Genomic DNA, 15914 nt, shown 5'->3' on the forward strand with positions numbered 1-15914 from the left:
CCAGTTATGAACTCCTTTATTACAAGTCTCTCTTTCAAGGAATTTCAGGGAGTTAATTAATGAATAATAGCCAAGCATTCAAACTGCATAAATTTTATTACAAAAGTCCACCGGAAGTTCTAGTCTATTCAATCCACATGCCATCAAGCCAAAACCCTTTTTATCTAGGACACCCAAGAGTTTATTTACAAAAATACGTGCAAAAGGTAATAAGGCAGGGAAAATGCATTTCTCAACAGACGCTTCGCTCAGGCAACATAGGTACCTCGCATTTCAGAATGGTTTCTGCTGAAGTGGCACAGGGTTAGAACAAAAAATGGAGAGAACACTTTCCTTCGCATTACGTGACAGTGACATTTTAGCAAAGCAAACAGTAGCATGTCACACAACATATCTAAACTGGCTTCAATTTTAATTCCTGAATAATCTCAAAAATACCTGAAAAACTAACTATTCGCCAAATTACGAAAAAAGTCCAGCCTGGAACAGCTAGTTATTCCGAGTTAACAATTATAAACCTATTGGTTTTCTCAAGCAAGTTAGAACTCAACGAGACCTGTTATTGTAGCGATTTCAAAACTAACTCAACTCGTTTTGATTTTGAAAAGAGTAACATGCCACAAGATATCATCTAAATTGACTTAAATTTTAAATTCCTGAATATAGTGGTGTCAACAATGCCACCTGAAATTAGTATCCACCAATTTCAACCACATCATTCGTTTTCTCCAGTGCGTAATTCAGCAACGCAACTCGTAATTCCATTTCAAAATTTAATAAAAGTGAATAACTTTTGCTTTCATTTAAGACAATTTCAACAACAGCAGCCCTGTGATAATTTGCGTATCTGAATTATATCGAATAATTACCTCTAAAAGTGTAAGCTTTTCTGCCACGTCGGTTTCTGACAGCGAAGAAATCTCTCCTTCAAAGATGCTGTTCAAAACACTTTGAAATGCCGTTAAATTGCCTTGCTCGCCACTTTCAAGTTGGATAACAATCTTTGCACAGACTTGTTTAGTACAATTGCTAGATATCATAGTGTATCCACACCTGTCACAGTGCACTATTTTTCCCGCCGAGGGTTGGAGAAGTCGTTTTGAGCAATACTTAATTAAACAATGAATGAATGTTTCAACTGCCTCAACTGAGTAAATATTTGACACTTTCACCGTTACTTCGTTACAGTCTACTGTGTTCAGATCTTCTTCGGAAACGAACACCTTTGAAAGTGTGTCATCAGCAATAATTTCTGTTACTACTGAACGTACAGTAGTAGAAAGTTTCTTCTTTCCAGCCCAAGAACGCACTTTAACAGGGGAAATACGATAAACTTTCCCGTTTTCAATCATTGGAATATGCTGTTCCCATATATCTACAACTATAGTTCCAGTGGAATCTGCAAACGTAGCCTCCGCCGATTTCAACTGCTTCGCACCAACCGTTGAAATGTTGCCAACACGTACTACTTTTCCGCTCAATCTGACATTCTCCCATTCATTGGTACGACTTAGTATGTCTTCAATTGAAACGGGCTGCGTATACGCGCCGGCATCAGGCTCTCTTTGAAATGAAATGAGTACTCAGTTTGCCCAGGTACTGATATCTTGGTCATGTCATTTATGATTATCTTCTCGCCATCTGAAGTGTAGGTGAAGGGTTAAATCTTTACAGGCCGTACGACATTTCTCGCTATCCACCAACAGCGGCCTTCTGTGTTTAGAGTACAGCAACGCTTCTTGCTGCTCTCCATCTTTAGTTTGTAACAGCAGTGTAGAATAGTCAATAGTGTTTTTTTGTTACGTTTTATCGGAGACAACTGGTGAACATAGCCGATAAAGTCTCCGTTGCCTGAACGCCTTGGCGATGTAGTTGCTTCAGAAACAATTCCGCTTGCTGTTGCCTCCATTGAATTTTCCGTGGCTATCACTGAACTTACCATGGTCTCCATATTTTAACTTGCAGTGCTTTTCGTTAAACTTGCTGTGCTTCTCGTTGAATTTGCTGTGCTTTTCGTTGAATTTGCTGTTCTCTTCGATGAACCTGATGAGTTCCTGCCATGTGCTGCGCTCCTGGTAGTTGACGGAGACCTGACATCAGTTGTCTGCCATCGTGACCCTTTTATGATAAACTTGATCCATGCCACACGGACGCTATATTCATATGTGACTGGATCGAAAATTTTACTCATCTTTGATTGGCTAACCTAGACTTGACCAAAGTTCAAATGGCATCTGTTCTGATTGGTGCTCTCCGATCCTCACCGCGCCAGCGACGACTCTCACGTTTTTATTTGCGAGCCCGAAGCATACTGACTTTTTACATTGCGATACTGTTTTCGCGAAGCGTTCAGACTCTAAAAATTTGAGGGCCAGATTTAGTTGAGCTGAGAACTATAAGTTAGAATATGCTGGTATACTATAGAAGCCTTTTGTCGTAAATACTTGCGCGTGTTCACAGTAGAGGTCACAGTTTGACAGGACTGAACAGCAAAGTTCTCCGACATTGTGGGTTTAACCATGAGCTATCATGGATTGTATATGACTTCTAAATTCCCCTTTTAGCTTTTTGGCCAGCTTCAGCGAACAAGCTGGGACTGAAAATTCGACTATAACACACTACGCTATAATTAACCCTTTTTTGCCAACGTGACGTTAAGCCAACTTTGGTAGTTTTCTGTGGAAAAGTCCAGTTGGGTATCCCAGGTGCCTACAGACACTTAAGGGACCGCTCCATCACAACAGCTCTTGATTGCATAGTTTAACTAACAGTTCAAACAGGGTTTCACAAAAATGGTGGTAACTGGAGGTGTTCGCATTAATACAATAGTGGTTCCAACAAGAGCTTCCATCAGTAATTGATAGCCCCCAGATTGCGGACCTATTTTTATTACGAGGAATCGATCCCGCGCATGAAGAATGCAGTACACAGAATGAACGTTTTACCCTCAGGGAAAAATGATGAGCCTTCCTCCTTGTACAAGCTTTCAGAAAATATAATTTGAAAATGAATGCACTTTAAGATTTCGCCATTCGTTCGGAAGCTGTTCAGAAAATGTCACACGACAAAGCACTTGCTTTTTGTAAATACTGCTGTTCGCCATCTTGTATGGTGCTGTTCGCCTCTATGTGGAGTTGATTTAAGTCTGTTAGTGATTTAAAGTATTAGTGGCATGGATGTAGTTTGCACAGAAAATGCAAGTCTCCATTAAGTTCGGGGACAGAAGCATTATCAGAACCCTCGACTGCCCAGGGTAATTCGCAAGGCTAGGAGACGTGCATGGTCGAAGAAGCTTACGCTGAGTTGCCCTCTCGTTGGGTCTTAAACGACACAGCTGTGGGAAGCGAGGGAGCCGTAGATCTCGTGCACAGTTGTGAAACAAATGCCAAATACTATCAGATCCTTATGTAGGAATTATCACTGCTCGGTGTGGACCCAGTGCTATTCAGTTGGATGAGATCTTTTTTAACAAATAGAACTCAAGCCGTGCGCATCAGAAACGTTTTATCGGATTGGAAGTATACCCATGGAGGTATACCCCAAGGGACCAAGATGGGTGTCACCCTTTTCTCAGTCATGATAAATAGGCTCCTAAGGGATTGGGATGTGAGAGCAAAATATATTGATGATACCACAGTTGTAGAAATTCTGCCTCGCAATTGAATAAGCCTTCTCGATTTGGCTGTTAGGGACACACACTCACTTTGTATTGACCGTAAGATGAGGTTCAACCCTCGGAAGTGTAACGAAATGCTGATAAATTTTATAGAGTACCCGAACACTGTTATTCCACAGGCTCGAACGTGTCTTATCTTTTAAATTACTTGGTGTTAAAATCAGAGACGATCTTAAATGGAATGACCACATAGACTATATTTGTTGTAAGGCCGCTAAACGTTAATATACCTTAAGAGTGCTTAAAAGAGCTGGCGTAGCGAGTAGCAACATTGTAAATATTTATAAGTGTACTGTTAGATCTATTTTAGAATATGCCGTGGCTGCTTGGCAAGACATTCCTGAATATTTGTCATCCAAATTCGAAACTATACAAAGGAGAGCCTTTAAGGTAGTTTTTCTGGGTGTTACTTATAAGGAAGCCCTGGCGATATCTGACCTCCCAAACCTAGAAGTCAGGCGAGATACATTAAGTAGGAAGTTCATTGCGACATGGAAACTCCGCCCTCAAGCTAATGTTTATAATGTTCCTTATAATCTTAGATCTGGGCATGAAAAGTCCGTTCGCCACGAGGCAAGAACCAAGAGAGCTAATGACTTTATAACTTTTAGATTTTTAGATTAATTATTACGTAGACTATACATTACTATAATTTAATTATATTTAACAGTTTTGTAAATGATACCGCTTGATAATTCAGTTTGTACATACTTTCAACTGCAAAGGGTGGATTAAATGATATTTATTATTATTATTATTATTATTATTATTATTAAATATACTATACTCCAAATAACAAAATTTAATGCCAAATATCAAAAGCGACACAAATGCCAGAGAGGAAGCAGTGAACCCGAATACCAAGGAGCAAACCATTCTCAAAGGTAATCCTACATTGCCAGAGCAGTTCTTAAATGCATTGAGGAGTAACATGGTGGACGTTAAAGTAGCTCATCCTTTCTCGCAAAGTGTAGGAAATATAGCTCCCGATGGTGTGGTCTTGCCTTGTTATTGTTTAAAACAAGTCTGCATTTAAACCATTTATGCTCCTCATGGGTTCATCCATAATTCGGGATCTATGATTTACACTACCTACATTTTCGGGTCATCGAATCTCTGCCCAAGACGTTTTTATCAGTTTTAATTCAGGTAGCCGTTATGTCGAAACGCTAGCCATTAATTATCCATTCAAAGTGCTTTGAAAACTTTTTTCTGCTTTTCATCAAAGTTTGCTCAGCAATTCATCGACACACGATATCTTAAACATTCAGACACTGTTTCAAATGTTAATTTATATTCTGCTTACATGTAAATTGCCTCATGGCACCGATGGCATGTACCTTATCAATGATGGCGAAGCTATTGTTGTAGGGATGACGGCTAATTTTGTGCCGGACATGTAGGTGGGATAAAAATTTATCAAAATTTGAACTACCGACTATTCCTCTTAAGAACTTACTCATCGTTAAGGGGGTATGAGAATTAAAAATCACGTTTAATTTTTAACCTCAGACTTGACCGCATGAAATAAACAGTTTTATTCTGCACAATAAGTGTCTATGGGTTCCCCATAGGGTCACTTTGATTGTTTCATACGGCCAAGTAGTCTTGAGGTAAATCCGAGCGCTGTGATTGATTTTTACTGGGTTGGGATTTTCCCATACGGACCGTTTTCGCGGAAACGGTCGTAGGCCGTGTGTTCCGACGTATTATGATGCAGTCGCGTGCACGCATGCGCCGTTCAGTTGGTTACCACGAGGTTTTTTCGACTGGCTTTTCCTCCATGTTTTTTTTTTAACCTTTACCGTCGGTTTTCCTTAAATAAAGGATCAAATGTTTTTCAAATTGCAATCTGCCTGAACACCATGTATTTTTCTTCTCGAAAATCGGCAAATTTTGGTCAGACTGCCCTCTAATAAATCATTTATTATTAACCTCACTTGCTCAAACTGTCTTGGGGTATATTGGCCCTCATTGGGTTTGGATGGACCGAACGCTGTAGGGTCTGTACTGGCACGACCTATATTTGTGATGTAGAGTTGCAAATTCATGATAAAATGTGCTTTATTCTTTGTGTGTGTTTTTCGTCTTGGCTCTATCCATTTTACTTTCCGTGACGAAAAGTCATTTTCAAAGCTGTGAGTTTTTCCTTTTTTCACAAATGTTCACAATTGAAAATGAAAAAGGTAAAGAAGAACATTGCAATCGAAAGCTTCAGAAAAGACGTAAGTTTGCTGTTTTATGATCGAACAAAAGTCCATGTGACTTGTCTACGTCATAAACAGAGTCATCAAACCGGAGGGAACGACGTACACGGCAACCTCACCAACGGATCTAAACCAAAGGTGTACATAAAGATTTTTGGCCCGGGGGGAGGAGGAAGAAAAATGAAACAAGCGCCAGGGATACACAACTGAAGCCGCTGCTAAAGTTTGGCACTCTCTTCGGGTTTCACCCAGTATAATAAAAAAGACAATAACGAGCTTGCCAAAGGGGCGACGCTAAAACAAATCATGCTTGAATAATCTGGGTGGGGAGGGGCCACTGCACGCTCCAAAAGTAAAATCGAAAGATAATAACCACACAAGGATCTTCTTGATCTGTTTCGCCAAGTGCTTTGTGTAAACTACCCAGATTGTTGTAAGAGGCTGCAACCTTAAAATGATCAGGTCCCAGCTTCTTCAGACGAATCTCCAGTGCACGCTTATGGTAGTCTTTTGCTTGATCTGTTTCGCCCAGGTCACTGTGTAAATTACCCAGATTGTTGTAAGAGGCTGCAACATTAACATGATCAGGTCCCAGCTTGTTCAGATGAATCTCCAGTGCACGCTTATAGTAATCTTTTGCATGATCTGTTCCGCCCAGTTTCGCATGTATAGTACCCAAGTTGTTGTGACATACTGCTTTTTTCAGGACCCCACCTTCGTGACTTGATTCAATCATTTTTAACAGCAATTTATAATAGACTAGCGCTGCTCCAAACTCACTGTGGTCATGGCACATTTCACCGAGGGTGCAAAGGCCACCAGGGTAAGAACTCAAAGACTTAAGTGCTCTTTGGGAGAATTCTGGCTTTTCTCTTCTAATTACCACATGTTCAAGTTTTAAGCTTAACATCTTTAAATGGGGAGCTAATTTTGTTCCCACATCAATAGAAGCTAATTTTTCAAATTTTGAGAATGACATTACAGCCCCATATATCACTTCGTAAACTTCAACCTTTGTGCAATCTTTCGTCGCAGATTTAATAACATCGTGAACAACACCATGAACTCGAATATAGACATCACTCACTTCTTCTTCTTCTTCTTCATCTTCTTCTTTTTCTTCTTCTTCAATCAGCAATAATGAACATTGATTCATCCTTATTCTTATCATATCTTCATCTTCAAAATCTTCATCTACTGCTCTGATGTACTCGATAACAGCTTCTTGAAGGATCGGCTGTAATGCACACACAGAGAGAAAATTGAACATGTGATGGAAAATTATATCGTCCGCCATCGCCTTTTCGATAGCGAGTGTTATTACTTTGGTCATGGAGTTTGGATAGCTTGGATTGATCTCAGCAAGAATGATTTCAGTAGCACTTCGTTTCCCCTCTTCCAATTTCTTCAGGTAGTCGCTCCAGCCAAATTTCGAGGATACCTTACTCTGACGAACTTGTTGCACATACGTGGCTGCAGCCGCTAGGGCAAGTGGCTGGTAGTCTAGTACCTTAACAACTTCTTTCTCTATGTCATTAATTGGGATATCAGAAAGAATGCTCAGCAAAGAGCATGCGTCGTTAGGTTGCATTCCTGCGCTGACGGAAATGTTTTGTACGGAAGAGCTTGTTAACGGCATAGACGCAGTGCTCTGCGTTGTTATTAGCATCTGGCCCCTTGCCCACACCTCGTTTCCTGCATCAGGCAAATGACCGCTTGAAAGAGAGTTCCCATTATCAACTACCACCAGCCATGAAGTGTAATGCTTAATTTTTGCACTTATTAGGGTTTTGAGATATGAAATCTTCTCGTCTGTCTTCAAATCCGTCAAGCCGTAAGTGTTTGTTATTTCATATCCGGGACATTTGCAATGTTGAGCAGAAAGGACATATATATTCCCTTAGCTCCGGTTGGAGCATAGGCCATTAACCACTTCCGTCCTCCATCGGGTTCTGTCCTGGGCAAATCTTCCTAAAGTGGCCCAAGTGTGGCCCCAGTTTCTCATTTGGGACTCTACACCTCTTCTCCAGGAGTTCCTGGGACGACCCCTCTTTCTCTTGCCCTGAGGGTTCCAACGTAGTGCCTGCCGGGTGATGTTGTTAGCCGGTTTCCTTAGGATGTGACCTATCCATCTCCACTTTCTCTTTGAGATCTGAGTTATGATTGGTTCCTCGCCTGCTAATTCCCACAGCATCTCGTTCGTTACCCTGTCAGTCCAACTGATTTTTAAAATTCGCCTAAGGCACTTATTGACGAAGGTCTGCAATTTCTGGGACGTTTGGTTAGTTGTTCTCCACGTTTCAGAGCCATAGAGGAGGACTGCTTTGACATTGGTGTTAAAAATTCTAAATTTGGTTCTCCGTGAGATGACATGGGAGGACCACACTTTCCTCAGCATATTGAAAGCTACTCTGGCTTTGTTTATCCTGACCTTGATATCTTCATCGGAACCTCCGTCAATGCTGACTACACTGCCTAGGTAGACAAAAGATGTTACTTCCTCCAAGATGGTATCCCTCACTTTAACTGGTCTGTTGTTGGTGCAGTTGACCTTCATAACCTTGGTCTTACTCACATTCGAAAGGACATACGAATTCAAAATTGTTTCTGGGCTTTCAGCATTTAACGTCATGACAAATGAAGCTGCGGAAGGTGTTTCTTTGACCTCGTCGTAGAATCGCTTGGCTGCTAAACGGGCCAGCTGAGATTTGCCACTTCCTGAATTTCCTGACAAATACAGTATGCTCATCCCATCATCGGTGCGTTTTAATGTTTGGAGGTTTCGCATAATTTCATCAACTTCAGAATCTCGAGCAACGATGTCGTGTGTTGATTTGGGAGGGAGAAGGCAAAATGGAGAGACATCTGCGTGTAACTGTTCTTGCAAGGCAAGCCTCTGTTCTTCTTTTACTTGAGGTACCTTTCCTTTCTCTTGAAGTTCTTTTTCTTTTCCTTTAAGTTCCTTTTCCTTCTCTTTAAGTTTTTGTCTCAGGTCGTTAACCTCCCTTAAAACTTCACTTACCTCCTCTGTGGGGAAGGTTGTTTGATTTTGGACTTCATTGATTTTTAACGTGGGAAGACCGAGGGCGACGAATGCAGTTTTCACCCGCGATATAACAAATTGAAATCTCCGTCAGAGAGTTGGCCTGCTTCGTCATGTGCGATTTCATTCCGAATATTTCTTAGATCATCTATGTTTGATCGAACCGCTGAATTGAGACCGTGGATACAATCTGAAAAACGAATAGCGTAAAATAGCATGGTACAATCCATTCAGCTCTATCGCCATTCTTCATGGTTGATAACAGCCGAACGTGTTTGCTTCTCTTCTTAGGGGACTCCCCATTCCAAAAGTCCAGTCCATTTTTAGGTTTATCTTTCCATTCTCCTAGTGTTGTCTTGTGGCGACTGTCCCATTCTTGTTTAAAGATTGTTCGCAGACCCTCTGTTATAATATCAGTGACAACGTAACAAATCCTGAAGTAATTTAGCTGCTCTTCCGTGTATTCAAATGCAGCGGCCATTTCTTGTTTGAACCTGCGCAAAACCAAAGTTTTGTTAATAGGCATTAGGGTTGTCTTTGCAAATAGTATATGTGTCAAGATCTAGCGATACGTGCTTAGACATGTTTTTTTAGGAAAGGGATGGGTCAGAGACAAGGAAGTTTATTTCCTTTGTTCACAGGGTGGGGCTAAATTGACGCCAGGACTAAGGATATGAAGGAAAATTGAGCAGCGAAGAATCAAGGTTACTTTTTAACAACTTCACATCATTTTTTTTTCTCAATATAATTTGAATATATCAACAAAGTTGAAATGGAAAATTGGCCACCGTTACGATTATAAAAGCTGACGTTTCTAGCGTTAGCCCTTCGTCGGAGCGAAGGGCTAACGCTCGAAAGGTCAGCTTTTATAATCGTAACGATGGCCAATTTACCATTTCAACTTTGTCGATATATTCAAATTATTTCGTTACCCCCACCGACGCAGCCCCAAACAGTTTCTTTAGAAACTATTAGCCTTTTTTTTTTTTTTTCTCATCTGAAGAAGCAAACGAAGTTAACTCTGATTTTACTAATTTTTGTTCAAATATGCGACTTAAGGAAAATCGATCACCTAACTCGTCAATTCCGCGTTAACTTTCCTGCAAAAACTGATATCGCACGAATCCCTCGTCAGGTAATGAATTTTCCTATAATAAAGAAAAAGTTTAAAGCATCAGGAATACGGCCTAAGTCTTCTCGCTCTCCTGTTATTTAATGTTTTTGTTTATTTCATTTCTCATTTGTTCCCAGGATGGTTATTTTTGCGAGGCACATTTGAGCTTAAATACGAATCATGGCTCGATAGAAGTCACCTGATTTTTGAATCATTTGGCCAGGGAACAAATTCATCTGAGAACTGATGGTCAAAGTCAATAATTTTCAAGCTATACGAATTTTTTTCCGTCTTCTCAGTTTATCTTTTTTGCGTCCGAGGTAATTAGTTATGATAATCTTACTTAATAAGGTCTCTTAACATTGAATTCCATTCTCTCAGCTCACTTTCTAGTGATCAATCAAGAATTGCTTCTCACTTCATTCAAGTATGATAGCGTAAAGGGAAAACCAGCCATCATTCTTAGATAAATACTAGAGAACTTTGCCAACCTGAGCCGAAATAAATTCCCAGCTATAATCAACTGTATAAAATGATACACACCACATGTGACGGTTAACTTTAATTTACGTCAACTCGTGAACGGAGGTTTCTCCGCGAATGGAAATTATCACTCTGAAGTATAGATCGATAATAAAAGCAAATTCAGAGAAAAAAGTTATCTGGAACTCACTTGAATCAGTTACTTAGATAATACATACCGTTCTGGAAGTTTGAGAAACCTTTGGAATACTTAAACTGTCTGCAATCAAAGGTTGAATAGTTAAGAATCACATGCATTTAAAGCTGCACACAGCAGCATATCCGGTGTTTTATGTATCATAAGCTAAATAACGCTGGCATTGTGATTGGTTCTTACCTATGATCGATTGGACGACAGACGCATTTATCATATAAAACAATCAGAATTCTAGCGCATTAGATCATATCCACAGGTATTTTGCGCTATATAAGTAATAATAAATTGAATAATAGATCATCCATGATGCCGTGGGTCTGTTTAGTAAGAGATCACAGAAGACGTCAAAATAGTAAGAACATCAGTGACACACTCGGCTGTGCCTAACGTGACACTTTTGTCATCTATTATTGAACAGATACATGGCAACATGTAATCTATTTTTCTTTTGTTTGAGAAGTATTAAGAATAGTTTGTTATGATTTCTGGCCCATCACTTCTTATCGCAAAGTAACACAGAGATTTGAACGACTTTGATCTGATTAGTTAATGAATATTAGAAATTCTCATGCTGTTCGATAATCTAGACGGCTCCTAACAGCGGAAGGAAGCTTTCTGCATCTAGTGCTGCCACAGATTTGCTCTGGGTTTCTGCTGCTTGAGGTTTCTTTTGCAAGAATTTGCAAATATATTTACTTTTTGTTCACGGCTTATGTAACTGTTATCAGTCAAGGCTTAGTTTCGCGGCAAGTCATCTGTAAAAGATAAGTGAAAATGACTAAACGGGGTCTGTGTTAAAAGTTGGTAGAGAAACAGAATTCTTCTCAGCCTGAGCCAAGAAATATATTTGACATAATAAGCGTTCTTTTATGCAATATTGACGTTTGGAACAATTTTAAGAAGACATTTCACGAAAAGCACTTGTATTGTGCGCTATTTATTTCGTTTCTTCTTCATCTCACGGACATTAGATCTCAAAAGCTTCAAAGGCTTTGGCAGTTTTTTCGCAGCTGGTTTATCTCACTGAGTTCTGGAACTAACACCACAGTGCTGGTATACTGTGGTACTGCAGTGCTGGGATACTGTGGCACTACGGTGCTGGTATATAATGGCACTACAATGTTGGTATACTGTGGCACTACAGTGCTGGTATGCTGTGGCACTAAACAAAATTTTATCTCCTGAGGTCCTCTTATCTCTTTCACCTCTAGTCCTTAAAACAATGGATGATTCTCCCAACAAAATTTCTGGAGCTTTAATGAAGTTGTGGCAGCCGTAATCCGCTGCTTTTTGCCCCTTGCGTTTTTCATAATTACTGTAAACTTAACTAAACAGTTCCGTCTTTCGTTCATTTAATACGGTCAGCATATTAGACAATGGATCATATCAGTTAGAGTATCAAAAGAACGTAAGGTCACAAACATCTCTTTTCTAACTTAAAGCGACGATGGCAGAAGTCGCAGTGCAATTCTACCTCGTCATTTGCATATTCGAGATCCCATGAGAGATAGCGCATGCGTGGTGAAAATCATTCGAGCGTTGCGTTCGGTAGAAGAGAGTCCTAAAAGAGATACAATGAATATATGAAGTTCATATATTTTGAACTGCGGTATTAGATACGTATGATGCACGATCCTCGCAGTAGATAGCGCTATTTAAGCAATAGCGAAAATCAGACCTGAAAAAAATCAGGCCTGTACGGGACTCGAACCACTGACCTCTGCGATACTAGTGAAGCGCTCTACCAATTGAGCTAACAAGCCAACTGGGAGCAGGCCGTTAAGTTGCATCATACGTATCTAATACCGCAGTTCATACGTATCTAATACCGCATTTGCCATAGCACCACTATGGAGAACTCAAGTTTGGTTTCCCAAGATCTGTAAGATGTTAATCAGTCAGCCGGTACTTCTGCCAAGGGTGAAATATCTGCTACAGCTGCCACACAACAAGACCAAGATCCACCCCTTATGGCCCAAACTTCAACTAATGGCATGTCTCTTGTCCGGAAAAAACTCAGCAAGCAGAACATTTCAAAAAGAGTTTGCGACATCATCATGGAATCATGGAGGACTGGCACCACAAAGCAGTACCGAGTGTATTTGGATAAGTGGACAAAGTTTGCAGCAGCAAGAAATGAAAATTCCATTCACCCAACTGTAGCCAATATCCTTGACTTCTTGACACAACTCTATGATAGTGGAAGCAGCTATTCAGCAATAAACACTGCGAGATCTGCCTTATCTGCAGCAGTAGATTTGACTGATAGTCCTTACACAGTGGGTGAACATCCACTGATAAAGAGATTTGTCAAAGCAACCTTCCAGTCCAGGCCACCCCTTCCACGGTATCAGACAATATGGGATGTATCTAAGGTTTTGGATTTGCTCAAAACTTGGAGCCCTGCTAAAAACCTGAACTTGAAATTATTAACTTTTAAATTGGTTATGTTGTGCATGTTGGTTACTGGACAAAGATGCCAGTCAGTTCACTTAATGAACATTATACATTTGACTAAAGGGAAATCTTCATACAAGTTTCACATCCACAAATTAGTGAAACAATCTAGGCCAGGCAAACTGCCACCAGTACTGGTGTTGCCTGCATATCCTGTAGACAAGAAATTGTGTGTTATGACATATTTAGAAGAGTATCTGAAAAGAACAAAGTCTATTCGAAGTTCTGAGCATACTAATCTATTCCTTAGTTTTGCCAAACCACATCACCCTATTTCTAGGTGGGTGAAAACAGTGATGCTACGTTCAGGCATTGACACAAAAACATTCATGCCACATAGTACCAGAGCAGCCTCCACTTCAGCTGCATTCAGGAAGGGCATACCTCTAGAAACAATAATGGCTGCAGCAGGATGGTCTGCAGAATGCACCTTTGCTACTTACTATAAGAAGGATACCAAAGATGACACTAATTTTGGGAAATCTGTCCTAAGCTGTTCTTTTTAATGATGATGTGGAACAATTGTTTTTTGTTGGACAATAAACCAGTTGTTGTGATTATAATTATTGCTCTGGACTTATTATTGCATTGGGCCCGTGGGCTTCAAAGTCTCATGGGATCTCGAATATGCAAATGAGGAGGTAGAATTAAAAAATTAAACAAGCCTTACCTGTAAGGTGAAGTTTGATTGGAATTCTACCTCCTCATTGTTGCATAGAGAGATCACATGCCCACCCAATATGATTCTAACCCCCCCCTTGGAAGGTTTATTGTCACGGGCCAGATTCTTTAAAGGATGATCTTCACCACGCATGCGCTATCTCATGTGATCTCTCTATGCAACAATGAGGAGGTAGAATTCCAATCAAACTTCACCTTACAGGTAAGGCTTGTTTAATTTTTTAATTTTTTGCACAGTAAAACAGAACTTTTATGCAACGAATTGTAGCTAAAAAATACCTTTTGTATTGTAGAATATAAGATTGGTTTGGTCATAAATATATTTGTTGAAAGATTATTCAATATTTATCATGCATGGGTTTTCCTTTGGGTCGGCTGACTTTGAGTTCCATTTACCCTAACCTGCGAGCAGGGAGAGAGCTTGAATGACTTGTGCGCACGCGCTAGATTTTGATGCGGAAAAACGTATTTTGAGTCACTAGCATTGTTGATTTTCTATTCTGTTACTTGGAGGCGTTGTTTTCCTTGCCACTTTTCTTTTACAGAACAACTTCCAAAAACTTTGTACATCCCAAAAGCCTTTTCGAAAATTAAGTCTTTCCTTAAAAACTTTGGAAATAGGAAAATGCCTGAGACGACGAAAAATTGCCTTGGTCTTAAATGCCAGCACCTTATTACTTTTGCGATTTTCGCATGCTTGAGCCCGCGTTGTTGACAGTATACCTTTGACGTAACAATTCGTTACTCGGCGGGCAGGCCCTCGTTTGCCTGAGGGAAAGTATGACAGGGCTCGAAATTGCGACCGATACGGTCGCCAATGCGACTAAAACTTTTAACTTGGCGACTAAAAGTTCGAGTTTAGTCGCCACTTTGGCGACTAAACTCGAACTTAGTTTAGTTTAATTTAGTTTAGTCGCCACTTTGGCGACTAAACTAAATTCAAAATGACTAATTTGAATTTGAATTGCGAGATTGAAAATTTGAAATGCACAATAGCACGTTTGAATTAGACGACTGAATGTTTGGGTTGTAGAAAAACATTTTTAAAACAAAGGATTGCACGTTTGAATAGAAAAACGGCATGACTGAATCGAAGAAATATTGCTTTGAATTGAAACAATGGATGTTTCAGTAAACAAATAGCGTATCTGAATTGACAAACAGGAAGTTTGAATAGAAAAATAGCAAGTCTGAAACTGTTGACTTCGAGAGTCGGGAAAGAAAGCCAACTGTGTTTGTAGCACAACAAACTCACGAGAGTCGTTTCTGTTTTCTTTGTTTTGACTATCTTCTGCTACTTTTTGCGTTTCTATAGCCCACATTGTGCAAGAATTACAAATGTAGTCCTAATTCAACTTTTTCTATGCGCCGGATCGATGTGGGCAATCCCGAGCGGGCAAGTTTGGCCCGTCTTGCCCGCTCGGGTAGCCAATCAGAACACAGGATTCGCTTCATTCTGCCCCCAGGCGCTGCGAGTGATGTAAGAAACTTAAATATTACGGCGTCTGAAGAGGTCTGAACTTCTGTGTGCGCTCATATCGCGATCAAAAACACGCTCAGTTATATTTCTTATAGTATAATCAAAACTAAGCTGTGGCTCATAATTTGCTAAAGGAACATGCCATCAACGACGCCGGCCACCAATTCTTTAACAAGAATCGTTTTTTTGATGTCTTGCCTTGCAACTCTACAGACTCCTTCGGTACAAGCTAGTTTAAATACAGGTGACGTTGATAAGTACGTTATTACTGGGAGAGGATGGAAAGATAGCGACTTATACGAGGTTATTTACAAAACTGGCCACAAACGCCACAAAGGTGTCTGTCAGAACAGTTCTATCTGGGTGAACAATACTGCATCTTGTTGCTGTTCGTGTAACACTGACACCCCTTTCTTCCCCCTGGAAACAGGAAGTTTTACTGATACAGCAGGTATAAAGAAATTTCTATTTGGAAGTAGATAAAAATTATTTGTTAATAATTGAACGAAGAGAGACTATTGGTTATTGAAGTGCATTTAATTCTTGTCTTGTCGTTTTTCAGTGAAATGTCAAAGTA

At 40.0% G+C, this 15914-nt stretch overlaps 1 long non-coding RNA gene and 2 pseudogenes across 2 annotated transcripts in view; 1 reads left to right on the forward strand and 2 right to left on the reverse strand.

Moving 5' to 3' along the window:
• Positions 1-803: 803 nt before the first annotated feature.
• On the reverse strand, positions 804-1951 carry LOC148730047 (uncharacterized; annotated as a pseudogene).
• A 7269-nt stretch (positions 1952-9220) lies between these two features.
• On the reverse strand, positions 9221-11044 carry LOC148730048 (uncharacterized). The gene is made up of 3 exons (XR_016001105.1): positions 10742-11044; positions 9999-10074; positions 9221-9420 (listed from the first exon to the last, which is right to left on the reverse strand). It is a non-coding gene; the product is annotated as an uncharacterized LOC148730048 (long non-coding RNA).
• Positions 11045-15336: 4292 nt separating this feature from the next.
• The window catches only part of LOC148730049 (fibronectin type III domain-containing protein-like), a 69519-nt pseudogene continuing 68941 nt past the window's right edge, over positions 15337-15914 (forward strand). Inside the window, exon 1 of the transcript XR_016001093.1 lies at positions 15337-15788. The product of XR_016001093.1 is annotated as a fibronectin type III domain-containing protein-like (transcript). The remainder of the gene's footprint in view (positions 15789-15914) is intronic.

The sequence above is a fragment of the Stylophora pistillata genome, chromosome 5 (assembly GCF_964205215.1).
Source record: "Stylophora pistillata chromosome 5, jaStyPist1.2, whole genome shotgun sequence".
Taxonomy (NCBI): domain Eukaryota; kingdom Metazoa; phylum Cnidaria; class Anthozoa; order Scleractinia; family Pocilloporidae; genus Stylophora; species Stylophora pistillata.